The sequence below is a fragment of the Aedes aegypti genome, chromosome 3 (genome assembly GCF_002204515.2).
Source record: "Aedes aegypti strain LVP_AGWG chromosome 3, AaegL5.0 Primary Assembly, whole genome shotgun sequence".
In the NCBI taxonomy this organism is placed as follows: domain Eukaryota; kingdom Metazoa; phylum Arthropoda; class Insecta; order Diptera; family Culicidae; genus Aedes; species Aedes aegypti.
This window is the reverse complement of record NC_035109.1, coordinates 141,978,367-141,991,933: the sequence shown is the minus strand read 5'-3', so window position 1 is coordinate 141,991,933 and position 13,567 is coordinate 141,978,367. Positions and strand designations below refer to the sequence as shown.

Below are 13,567 nucleotides of genomic sequence, written 5' to 3'. Positions count from 1 at the left end.
ATGAGACTCGTAGAAAAATGTGTTTCGTCTTCCACCATGACGTCATATACATAATAAAATGAAGATGAATTAAAACTACCTCTAAATTTTCAAGAGTCAATTGAATTGCAAAAAAATGAGATATTTCAAGGCATTGGTACAATTTTTCAAAACGGTCTCGGAGCACCTGTCGAGACTTCGCATAGCACGATCTGAAAACCGTTACAATTTGGCATTACACTAACTTCATAACTAATATGGCTTTCCACATTACATTAAAGCAAAGTGTATTAATTTTCAAACTCGCAGTAAAGCAATAGTGCATTAAAAAATTCAAAAAAAAAATGAAAATCCAATCTCTCATATCTTTTTTACAAGCCTTATCATGGAAAAGGTTTCTGTGAAAAAATCTGCTTTTTTAGTGCCCGAAGGCGATGTAAGTTTATATGGAAATCATCATGGAAATTTTTGAAAAATATGGATCTGAAGTTTTGGGAGCCCAGATAGCCGTAGTGGTAAACGCACAGCTATTCAGCAAGACCAAGCTGAGGGTCGTGGGTTCGAATCCCACTGGTCGAGGATCTTTCCGGGTTGGAAATTTTCTCGACTTCCCAGGACAGAGAGTATCTTCGTACCTGCCACACGATATACGCATGCAAAAATGGTCATTGGCATAGTAAGCTCTCAGTTAATAACTGTGGAAGTGCGCATAAGAACACTAAGCTGAGAAGCAGGCTCTGTCCCAGTGGGGACGTAATGCCAGAAAGAAGAAGAAGAAGAAGAAGAAGAAGAAGAGAAGGATCTGAAGTTTCCATTTTGGTGTAGGGTAGGTGGTAAAACAGATAGTGATACATAAAAACAGTGGCTATACGCCAACGCAACCGTATAAATGATTCGGCAACCAGAAGGAGAACTCCATAAAAGTGACAACCGATCGCAAAACTTTGAGCGCGTTACAAGAACGGGTACACCTTCATATCCCTGAAGAAAGCCAAGTCCAAAAGCCGAAACGTTTGATTTAAAAAACAAACATAGCGTTTTGATTTCTCCGTAAGTTTCAGTCTTAATTCAGCCAATTATTCTAAAACCTATTTTTTTATAAATATTAAAATACGAATAAGCCATAGATTATGCGAATTAAACTATAAATATAATGATTTATAAGCCTCGAATATGATTAGCCACACAATTATATTTACTTGGAGAAAAATAATTTCATACAAAATATATGCAATATTAAGCGATCGTTTATACAAAACGTTTGTTCTGCAAATTGATCCCCTCCATTTTGAGCTTTGGTGAGCATTTCAAAAAAAATTATCAGATATTTGCAGAAAATATTTTTATATTTTTCAAATATCTGACTAATTTTTAAAATGTTTACAAAAATTCAAAATGTAGTGAATTAAGTCCAGATAGACATTTAAGGATGGGGTAGGTGTTAATGGGATATCTACGCTTATTCATACAAAGAGGAAAGGCGGTTCAAAGCTTCTGTTCACGTGGTATATGGACGGACCCTGAACAGGAGCCGTCCGCTCGAAAGCTTGATCGATTTTTTTACCAGCATATCTCGTCACGTGCTAGCATCATTAGCACATACACGTTCGCGCACTCGGACGATGATGACTTTAGCGGGTGAGTTTAGCCGTCCATCAACGGACACGGTTTCTAGCAAGTCCCCTTCTTCGCATAGGTGTTCCTCGGGTGAGGATTGATGAGCAGTAACTGGTCTTAACAAGAATTTAATTGATAAATTTACGGTGTCAGTAACGAGCCGACCCACGCTCTTTTGGTTAGGGAGCTGATGGGCTGAGCCTGTGAAATGACGAGATCCAGACTTTGCCTAGTGCTTAGATTGGTATCTCTTGTGGGAAAGCGTAGACATGACTGCATGACTGCGGCAAATAAGAATCCGTTGATGACTTTTTGCGAGCTTGCTGTTGGGTGAGTGTAAATCGTAATTTATTGCAAATAAAATGCTATCTAGCAACGTGCTCTCATCGATAGGTTCTGATCAGTGAGTGAGTTCACATGTCTTTCGACAAAGTGTACAATTTATACGATGCTTCCTTCGATTTTCTTATAGGAGTATTCTCGTACACCGAAAGGTTATATGTTCAATCAAAAAACGAATTTCTAAGAGAGAGCTACGTATGCAGTAGCAAAATTCACAATGCGGGGAATATGCGCGAAACTATTTTTTTTCTGTGCTGTTCAACCAGGGCCCACCAACGATCCGTAATGCACGTAGATCACTTTCATGACCTGTCATGGAAAAAATAAGCCCTCTATACTAGCAGCATCTATCTTTTCATCACAAAATAGTCATATGGTCAAAAATGAAGCTGCCGGTAGAGGGATGAATAAAGTGAATATTTCACAAGTGTGACGAATATGAGAATCTTACTCATCGTCACATTCAAATGCAATTTAAACATGACACAATTTCTTTCCATCTCTTATCGCAAGCGTCCCTTTTGTCAAACAACACAAAAACATCGATCCCGACGATCATGGCACGGACAGAGTCATCCCTCGACGATCAACGCACGTGACATTTAGTCAGCTGAATCTGAATGTTATCGCTGGCAGAATATCAGCACACAAGCCAATCCAAAGCCATCCAACCGCGAGTCGCTACCTTCCATTCAATAGCATTATTTACGACTTTGTCGTGGTTCAGCAAAAAAATCCTATATTAGGTAAACAGAACACAACAATCCTCACGATCCCTCCTCTAGCTCCATGCCTCACAATATAGCAATGACACTGGGCAACACAGGTTCAAGTATTTTGACTATTTGCAATGGATTCAATAGATTTTTGCCCGCTAACTTCGAATATGCTCTCAGAATTTTTGAAAGACGTACAGTTTTTGAGAAAATGTTTATATTATTCAAAAATTTGCATATTCTCAATGAAATTGAAAATTTTTGTCGCACATCAACTGATTACGTTTGCTAATCGGAATTCATGATAAGAATAACTGGTGTTCAATAAAAAATGATAAATTTTCCAGCCTTACAGTAAAAAAAAAGGTTTTTTGTTGAATTCAGTATTTTTATTATCCCTTAAAAAACGTCAATGAATATTAGAAAAGGGGCCTCGATTAGACGTACGACGATCTCGATAGTCTAACGGCAGTCTCGATAGTCTAACGGCACTGACGTCCATCTTCCTGATACAATTCCGGATCCTCGTTATCAACTGCTTCGTTTCCTTGGCCCTCCAATTATTTTTGTACACTAAGGCACTAAGGGAGCCGAAAAAATCCCCAATGGGACGGCACTGCGGCAAGTTGATCGGAAAGTAACTTTCGTCGTCCGGCACGATCAACGTTCCGCGGTATTTCTTTGTCATCTACCAGCATTGCGATTTCACTGTCACTATATGCTCGTCCTTGTACTCGGGAAACCGAGTCTTCTTCCGACAGATGATGCCCTCCATCTTCAAGGTTCAGTGAATCAAGCTGATATTTTTGGCCGACGTCACGCAAAATCGTTGCGTCCTTTTTGTCGGAACAACTTTTTCAACGCTTCCTTATTCTTCTGAAGAAGATAACCGGCCGGCCACTACAGGCCTTCCGCTCCACGCTCATTCCAGGATCCGATAAACTGTACTCCGGGCACGTTTTCGTCTCGAATTGGTCTACCCTAAACTTTTTTTTTGCAATTGCCCATCGGCTGTTTTTCATCACGCCAATCTGTCATCTGGCTTACTTTCCTGCACTGAAGTATGCAGTGTGGGAATAGTCATTACGTAACTGAAACCGTTGTTGTAACGACTCATTACGCAACTCTTTAGAGTGCGTCATGAATCATTACACTACCATTTTCAGAAATTGTAAAATGGTGGTGAATGCATTCCGATATAATTTCTGATACCCTCATGTGGTCTTCTACGAAATTGCAAAAAATGTTGTACGTAACTCGTTGCAGAACTCGATTTTTACAGCACTCGACATAATAATCCTACTCGGCGAGCCTCGTAGGATAAATTTAAGACTCGTGCTGTAAAAATCATCATTCTGCAACTTGTTCCGTAAACTACTGTTCCACGATGGACATTCGTTTCGTAAAACTGTACAACTCGCTCGCGGAGTACTTGCTGCTTCGACGCCATCTTCGATTAAGGTGAAGATGAAACGAAGCCAAACCTTAAATTTTCAAAAGCACAAATCTGGAGAACCGATGCGACAATTTCTTCAGTGGATACGAGTGACTGACACTGAAGAAGACTGCGAGTGGTAGTCGAAATACGCGTAACAAACAAACAACAAACATAACAAAGATAACTATTTAGGGCGGAATTAAAAGGTACAAGGTAGTCCAATCTACTTTTTAGTTTCTCTATTGAGATTCTGCTCAGAGGATTCGAATACATTAAAAAGAGATACGCTCTTTACTTTAATTACAGAAAGATTTTTTACTGAACACCCGTTATATTAAATACACTTTGCTTCATAAGCTACTTTAAACCATTAAATTATTTTGTATTTCGAAAAAAAAATATTTCCGCTAGAATGCGTATTTTGACAGAACTTAAACATTTTTAGTTCATATCTACAATTTTTATCTTCTGAGCTCTGAAAATGATTAAATTAGATGAACATTGCTTAGTGATGTTGAGACAAAAATGAGAAAAAACTGACTTAATAACAAAATACCATAATTTATTGAAAAAACTATTACTATACTTAACGTTAACATAGAAACAACTTTACCGAACAAACTTTTTCTCGGTTTTGCTTAACAGCCGAGATAATAAAGAATTTTAAATAAAAAAGCGTTTTTTGCTCTTAAGTGTTTTGTTTTTTTGGTTTTATTGGCCTACTATGTTCTACAAAGTTTTTATACTTATCCTTTGCTACAACTTTGCTGAAAATACCAAAGTTGTATTTCTTATGGTTTTCATGTTGTTTGAGTTTTTCATCTTAAAATTAGCTATTTTGTATGCATTGTATCTCAACTATGAGCAATTCAAAAAATATATCTTTCCACCAAACGATGTTGCAGTCTTTCAAGTACATGTGAGCAAAATTTGGAGAAGATGATATGTTTCTACCTCGTTTAAAATCGATTTTGCTAATAGACTATATGAGATAAATCCATTTTTATTGAATAATCATACATGTTCAACTCACAAAAGTCATGGCTACCTAAGCACATCAAACCAAAGGTAACACATGTATTTATGTAGAAAGATAAAGTACATCGTTTTTCAGTTGTTTTCGACTAACTTGGAAGCTTCTGCAAGAAATTAATCGTCTTTTCCTCTACCAGTATTTAATCTATTCCTAAGCAAGATCACTGGGTTGAAAGTGAACATAAGCCGTATAAAATACATCTACCAAATCTACAGTCCGGTTAAATTCTGTGGCATGATTTTCCCAGAATCTCGAGTTGTACGACAACTCGTTTGAAGTCATCCGTTGGGGATGGTTCATCATGTGGTAACTTTACCGAACAATAGATGTATTTCCTGTTGAGGTCACCAACAGAAACATCGATTGTGGCAGCACATACATCTCGGGGTAGTTAACTCAGAAATGAGTGTAGCAACGATTGCTTTATTAACAAGCACGCATGCGCGGGGCATGGAGCGCGAGTTTGCCATTTTAGGTTTGCTGAAAGTAGCAAAAACTGGGTCCACAAGGTTACCTAGATAGAAGTTCCCTCTACGAAAGTAGGGTTCTTGAACTAGCGCCACTTTGGCTGCACCATTTTGCATGAGTCTGCAAAGATTGATCGTTGCTGTTCTTTTATGCTGAAGATTGATCTGAGCTAACCTAACCGTAGCCACTACCCAAACTAGGCAGGATTAAGCTTTTTGTAATTTCAGCACGAAAAAGACCAGCAACGAAAAAACCAGATCGGTATCTATTTAAAGTCGCCAAAGGCGAAAGAGCACAGAATACACTGTGTAAAACGCATAATGCGAATCCATATAGGTGATAATTTAAATTAAATGTCAACATATTCATAATCCCACTCTTATTATGCCTCAGGATAGAGATCCCAGGAAATTTGCATACCGAGTACTCGGCTGTGCGGTTCTCGGTTAAAATAAGCCAAGTTTCGTCATTCTATACTAAGTGTGCAGAGTAACAAAGCAGTAATTCTAAGGAAATATTAAATATAGTAAATAGAAAACCATTTGCCTTATTTTAGAATAGCTGAAAATCGATAAGGAACAAATTTAAAAGCTGAGCGATGTTTATCAGTGATGGAAAGTGGCGAACAGTTTTGCCGAAGTGGAACAAAAACAAAACCAAACGCTACTGAGCGTTAGAGCGCTGGTTTACTCGCATTTGTCGTGCTCCCGAGTAACCGAAGCTAAGGTGATTCGAGAACGTGTTCGGAGCTGTTCAAAGCCATATTGTGCTTCTGGGAAAAAAACTGCGTGGTTGTGGTTTCCATGAGTTTTTGACTACAACTACAAGTTTGGCTGTCCATTTGATGGTTATACAATTAATTTGTCTGTCGAAACCATCGGTTACTCGCGAGTAAACATTCCCGAAGTTGCTACTTCTTTTGACATGTTCTCCCGAGCAGATGGGTGCGGACTTACTCACACCTAGCCAGTTCGCGAGTCTGTGATGTGTGTTATGCGTTGGTATGCACTCGTGAGCTGCTTCATGATGTGGACTTTTCCACCACTGATCCAAAAAACAGGGAGTATAAAACATCTTTACGGTGGTCGACATCCGTTTAGCTGAGATTCTTCAAGTGTAAGAAAACCCAAGGTAAAACCCAATTGTAAGAAAAAAAAATATTTGTGTTTATTATTATTATTATTATTTTAACTGAACTCTTTCATGAGTAGGTGATACACCACACTTACGCGTACAGTGAAACAAGGGCTAGAAAACAGCAAATGTCATTTTCGACTTTGACGTTCGTTTAACCGAACTGCATTCAAATTTACACACACTTAATTTAGAATGGCGAATTTCGGCTAATTTTAACTGAGATTCGCACAGCCGAGTAGTCTGTTAACTAATTTCCTGGGCACGGTAAAAAGAAGCAAGGTTTTATACTTCGAAAAATGACATTTGGCAGTGACGTCATTCCTATCGCAAACTCGAACGAGTGCAAAAGAAAGTAAGGCCTGCTCTCCTTTACTATCCTCAAGGCCTCTTGCTTGACGACAGTAATGACGACAGATGTTTTGATGGAAAATCGTTGTTTACACGTGGGAATAGCCTAGGCCCTAGCTTTTTGTGTATACCGTGTTTCCTGGGATCTCAGGAAATGAAAGCCGAGTATCAGTAAATCGTGCGCCGTTGCTAAGCTACCGAACATTTTGTTAGTTGAGTCTCGTGAAAAAAATCTTTGTGTGCATCAATTGCTGAATTTTTATTAGTGTTTCTTCTTACATACTTAGAAAAACTACGTAAATTTACGTCAAATATGCCCGACATTTTAAAGCTAGCGCTATGATGTACATTTAAGTTACCAATGACATAATTTTCCGTCACATTGAATTAAATGTTGTTTGGAGCACAACAGTCTTCAATTACATTGGATGTAATTTTACAAAAATGACGCATTTTGAAGGACAGATACTATCATATTTAGGTCATTTTTAGGAAACTATAAACTTGGAAATGTTAGACCCCCTCCCCCCCCCCTACCGTGACGCTTTTTGTGTGAAGAATTTAAAATTTTTGTATAAGTCGTAACGCTCCACAGTGCGTTGCTCCATAGACAAAAATCAAATTTCAAATTATTTTATTCGGCGATAGTTAGTATCCACAAGAGTTTATAGATAGCATCCATCCGCTATTCAATTGAGTATTTTAAAGCTATACAAAGCACTAAAACTACTACAACAAGCGTTGAAAATTACAGTTGACGGAGTAGCAGAAAAACTAAATTTTGTTGCATGTTTTCAGCATTCCTTCAAGTAGTACGGAGAGTGCTGAAACCAATATATTTAATCAAAATCTAGAAGAGAACATGGTTGAAGGTTGGTAAAGTATATTGTATGGGATAACCACACCAATTTTCACTATAAATATGATAAATCGGCATGATGGGTTGGCTACTGAAATCAAACTTACGATATACTAACTTGGAACTTGGATTATCGATTCCAAAAAAGTTCCTCCGAGTTCCACTCCAAATCACTCACAAATATTTTTCTTAGAGTGTTCTCTAAGAGCTCTGAAAGATACAGCTACAACTCCCTATAACTCTTCGAGATTTTAGACTATTTGTAGGTATACTCCTTAACCAGCACAAGTAAGAAAATGAGTTGTTTGTGATAAAAAAAAAACCTAAAATCTTGCAATGCTATGTGATCTCGGCTCAACCAGACATAACACCAGAGCAAATTTATGCCTAAAATAATATTTTTACGTGTAGTTTCTTAGATTTTATTCAAAATTAATATTAACAACTGAAAAATTTGAAAAAAATGCGATTTTTTGCATAAAGGTGTATAAGTCAATTTTGCAGCTACGACTAAGAAGAGACGTATTTGCAAATAGTTTCTTATATAACTATGAGCAATAAAAGTACAAATTGCAAGGTTTTTCTTTGAAAACAATGAAATTGGCACTTGGGATAGTTTTGCGATTATGTGTATATTATATGCCATTTATGAAAATTGTAGCTCTTTTGACCAGAAACAAGTTTCCCTTCCATACCTAGGTGCTCAAATGGCTTAATCTTCCAGTTTTGATTTTTGTCCCACATCTCCATATATTCAACGCATTGTGCGCTCGAGCGTATTCCCACCTCCTCCTAGACCGTTACATAATTTGTGGACGGGGCCTATATGGTGTATTCTGCGTAACATAAAATTTACGTCATGTAAAACATTAGTTTTTTCGTAGTGTATATTCTACAAAGAATGTGTAGATTTTGGGTTCAAATAGTAAGTTTTTTCGATTTTTTTTTAAGCTAAAAGGGGAATAGGTCTTAAAGAAGAAGAATAATAAAGAAAAAACAATTACCATGATGACTCAATAATAATTAAAATTACTTGTAAAAATGGAATGGAATATTCAAGATAAACATTTCAAGATCTGCCATGGAAAGTCATGAAAATGGACATAGCAGGGATTTTCAGTCGTTTAACTATTACAGTACTAGGGGGCGGACCTGATGTAGTGGTTAAAACACACGCCACTCACGCTGAGGACCTGGGATCGAATCCCATCTCCGACATAGTCACTTATGACTCAAAAAGATCTTCCTTCGGAAGCGAAGTAAAGCCGTTGGTTCCGAGATGAACTAGCCCAGGGCTAAAAATCTCGTTAATCAATATAAAAAAAATATTACAGTACTATAGTGAAACCTCCATGAGTCGATATTGAAGGGACCATCGACTCATGGAAATATCGAGTCATGGAACAGCAATTCTTTGGAAAGCTGCTTCTAGGGACCATCATAGTAACCATGAAATTATGTTTTTAGTATGGTTCCATGAGTCGATATCGAGTCATGGAACATCGACTCATGGAGGTATCACTGTAGTTATCGACAATGAAGTTTCAATATTCTGTTTTTTCGCCAACGTTCGATCGATTTTGATGAGATTTTCAGCAAAACTCGTAAATGAGTTATATATTTGGTGCATGCTTAAAAATTTTTGAATTATTTCATGATTACAGACTTAGGTATGAATTAGTAGGGGTACCTAGGATATTACTAAATTAAAAAGATGGTGCAATGCTAAAAACATAATCAAAAATTTAAAAAAAAATCAAAGTTAATTTATTTTTTGACATAATGTATTACCTTTTTCGGATTGGAAACTATTTAATACAAATGCAAAGTGTAGTGAGCATAGAAGTTAATTATTTATAAACTTGAATGCTGACTATGAGGGCGTACAGGAGAATTTATAACTAGTGGCTTTTTGTACCCATGTAGCGTGCACTAGAGCAGCGAGCTCGATTTTTGATACCCTCAAAACCTTTGGGGGACCACTTAGCGTCCACGGACAGAATTCAAACTTTTACCTTATTTTTTTCTTACCAAAGCGAGCATTGCCTTCTTCATCTTGGCATTAACGTCCTCACTGGGACAGAGCCTGCTTCTCAACTTAGAGTTCTTATGAGCACTTTCCACAGTTATTAACTGAGAGCTTTCTTTGCCAAAATGGCCATTTTCGCATTCGTATATCGTGTGGCAAGTACGAAGATACTCTATGTGCAGGAAAATCAAGAACATTTCCATTACAAAAAGATCCTGGACCGACCGGAAATCGAACCCAGACACGTTCAACATGGCTTTGCTAACCACTCGGTTAAGGAAGGCCCCCACGAGCCCCAAAACGAGCACTTTACAATGACGAACTAATTACATTTTGCTTTTTCGAAAAATAAGGGACGGCCTGATTTACAGTTAAAGAACAAAAATTACACTTTCTTCAAAAAAAGGATACACACTTTTTGGAGAAATTGGCGTAATATAACGATTTTACTGTTTTGAATGAGCTAATCAACGTCTATTTTAAGTAAAGATTTCAGTGATAAACAATTACACAGCGCAACAAAAATGACATTTTTGCGTGTCTCAAGAATCAAATTATGTGTCTCTAGTAGATTTGGGGTTGCTGAATCTGATGCCGTTTTCAGAAATTTTCCAGCACGTCACAATTTTTAGCTACAGGTCGTCAAAGTTGTACCGTTTTGATTCATATTACGGACACTTAAGGCCTCAGTGAAGTATAACCCAGCATAGAGCATACAAAATAAAACATTCTGTATGATTCCTTGGCGTTATCGAGCGTCGGAAGCCCTTAACTTTCGAATGGTGGATAAACAATACGCTTCCGCAACTTGAATAATTTTGAATAAATCAAAATGTGTGGCCTTTTCAGGATTCTTATTCCGGACGCTTCCTTACTTTTGCCTCCTATTCCGGACACTTTGATTCGAATCCCGGACAGCTCATGAAAATCATAAATAGAAAAGACAAATCATCAATTGAAATCGTCCAACCACTAAAGAGCCATCTAAGGTAGTTGGGCATTATAAATTTTCAAAGATATTTATGGATAAAGCTTACTAAAACGAGTCTTGAAATTGAGAACTTTTGAACGGCAAAAAATGAAACATTTCGTGTGAAATGTTTCCCATACAAAGTAGAGTGTCCGGAATTTGAAGCTGTCCGTAATATGAATCAAAACGGTATAAAACATTGGTTTCGTTGATGTTTACCTTAAATTTGAAGTATATTTTATCAAACTTTTTTGTGATCTTATCCACCAAGCATGTAAAAGAGGACCTAAACTTTCGTTTTAGATATATTTTGGTTGAAATTTTACGATTGAATTTAGATTAAACCGATTTTTTCAACATGCTTGCAGTCTCCATACAAAATTCTTTGTTACTCTTATATGGTAAAATACAATACTTTACTAAACCATCAAAAATAACTTTTCCGCATGAAAAGTATTATGAACTTTGATCATAAGTATTGTTATACTCATAAAGTTTGAATTCTGTGGCAAATTAAGCAAATAAATTTCCTTACAAGCTGGCAAACTTGCATGCAAGTTGGCTGAAATAGTCAATTTTTACATTTTCAACACCTAATATCTCAAAAACTAGACGTGCTATGATAATTATGTAAACGGTAATAGATTCAGAGTAAATAGAGGTATTTTGATGCTGGAGACAAAAACGTGTTCCGCAGTGTTATCATAGAACCAATAAGTTAAATTTCCATACAAATACAAAAAAATATGTGAATAAAACACCCGTTCTACTAAAACACTGTACATGTAACTAAAATCCCGTTGGCTTATCCAATCAAATGACGATAAACTACACAAAAATCCTGATTTTGTTGCCCAGTGTACTTTAACCCATAAAAGGCGACAATGGGAACCTAAATAAATTCTGATAATTTCCACCTACCTTTTTGCATACACAGTGCTCCTAACGAGCAGTAGTTTTTTATTACACCTGCGCCAGCGGAAAAGTCAGCAGTTTTTATTACTCTTCACTTCAATCACTAACGAACACAAGCAATCACACAAAAAAAAACACAACTCAGCATGGAAACAAAAAAGTTTAAAGATTCACTGCAAATAAGAAACTGGAAAAAAGGAAATTTATAAATATAACTCTGAACTCCAGTTCGGGAACTGGAGAAACGGAGACACCCCGCACTGCTGCCCGGCTTGGTTCCCAAGAATCAAGATCCGCTTGGGGGTCGTCAAGAGTGTTGCGCCAAATGTTTCACTTCGTTCACAGTGCCCTAATCGGGTTTACTTTGCATTTGTTTCTTTTTTTTTATTTTTCGTAGTTCGTAACAGCTTGCAACGTGGACTCTGCTGCCGGTCTCTCCCGGTAGATACTTTGCAAAACTATCGGAAACACAAATAGTCTCACTCCCTCTGCCTCTCACCCACTCTAAGGTAGGTCAATCTGTTCCTCTTTGATTGTACGATTTTGTTTCTGCAATGTTACCGATGAATGGAAGACAAATAATTACACATAATAATGGGACTGTTGAATGCGAACGGAGACACACTCCAGCGACGCTTCAGTTCAGTGTTTCCTTCTTGTTTCACCCGAGTCCCGCAATCTATGCACATAAATTATCGTTTAAGTTTACTTTCCAACCGAACTCGGCAAACAACAGTGCAAATAATTCTTTCACATGAGAAAACACCGATTCTCAATCAGTGCTTTCGAAACGCGTGCACCACACTCTCCTCCTCTTCTCTTCCCTGTAAGACCGTATAGATTTCGCGACACTTCTTTACCGACACCTGGCCGAAACACTTTTGCAAAGCCTTAGCGAATCGTTGGTCAACCTTATAGACCGGATCGCTACCCCCTCAACACATCATCCACTCGTACTTCGTTTCCAGCCGAACCACACCCGTGTACAGCAATGATGATCGGTCGGTAATCACACTTTGATTACCGTCCCAATATAGGAATAATACAGCGCGATCGCGGTAAATCCAAAAAAACGACCACCAAAAAGCACTGGAAACCGAACCCAACATGTGTATGTACTCGCCACCGCCCTGTTCAACACCTAAAGTAGAGGTACTTTACTACCTTTCGCACGCCGAACTCGACCGAACAAACGTTCCGCGGAACAACCGAATCGAAACTGAGAAACCCTTGCCGATGCTCGCTGGAATTATATATGCGCGTATGCGCGGCGGCGCGACGCCCAAAGACGCCCCTCGCTGGAGGACCATTCAACAAGAGCACGACGCTGAGATCCGCGATCCATTTGTCCACGCGCGAAACGTTGTTATGGTCATGCAAAAGCCGGTCTCTTCGCGAAAACGTGTCGCGCTCCAGTCGATGCGCAAACTCTCACGTGCTGAAGTCTGCGCAAAGCGTCGCGACGGTGTGGCAAGAGATGTGCGGAGTACTCACTCTCCGGTTGCCGTATGAACGGAATGGGTCGCGCGCGAAAACTGCGGCGAAGAATAGCTAGCACGTGGTTGATTATCAACAGAGGGGGGAGAAAGATCGACCTCGTGGTTTTATCGGATTCAAGAAACTATTGTTTTGCCACATAATAGTGTTTTAGCTTGAGTATTCAAGAGCTGTGATTCCCCGCTTGACCATATTCTTCAAGGAATCCAAACCATT

The 13,567-nt window shown here is 38.2% G+C and overlaps 1 protein-coding gene across 5 annotated transcripts in view; it reads right to left on the bottom strand.

The window, feature by feature from the left end:
• Positions 1 to 13,105, bottom strand: part of LOC5567586 (solute carrier family 12 member 1) — a 226,306-nt gene extending 213,201 nt beyond the window's left edge. For 4 of the 5 annotated variants that reach the window (XM_021853732.1, XM_021853730.1, XM_021853734.1 and 1 more), the window contains exons 1-2: positions 13,019 to 13,105; positions 11,861 to 12,041 (exon numbers count right to left, since the gene is read on the bottom strand). The gene's annotated coding sequence lies outside the window, so the exon portion shown is untranslated. Of the gene's footprint in view, positions 1 to 11,860; positions 12,042 to 12,811; positions 12,944 to 13,018 lie in introns of those variants that run through there. The other variant, XM_021853731.1, reaches the window with a different exon arrangement.
• Between the last annotated feature and the right edge of the window lie 462 nt (positions 13,106 to 13,567).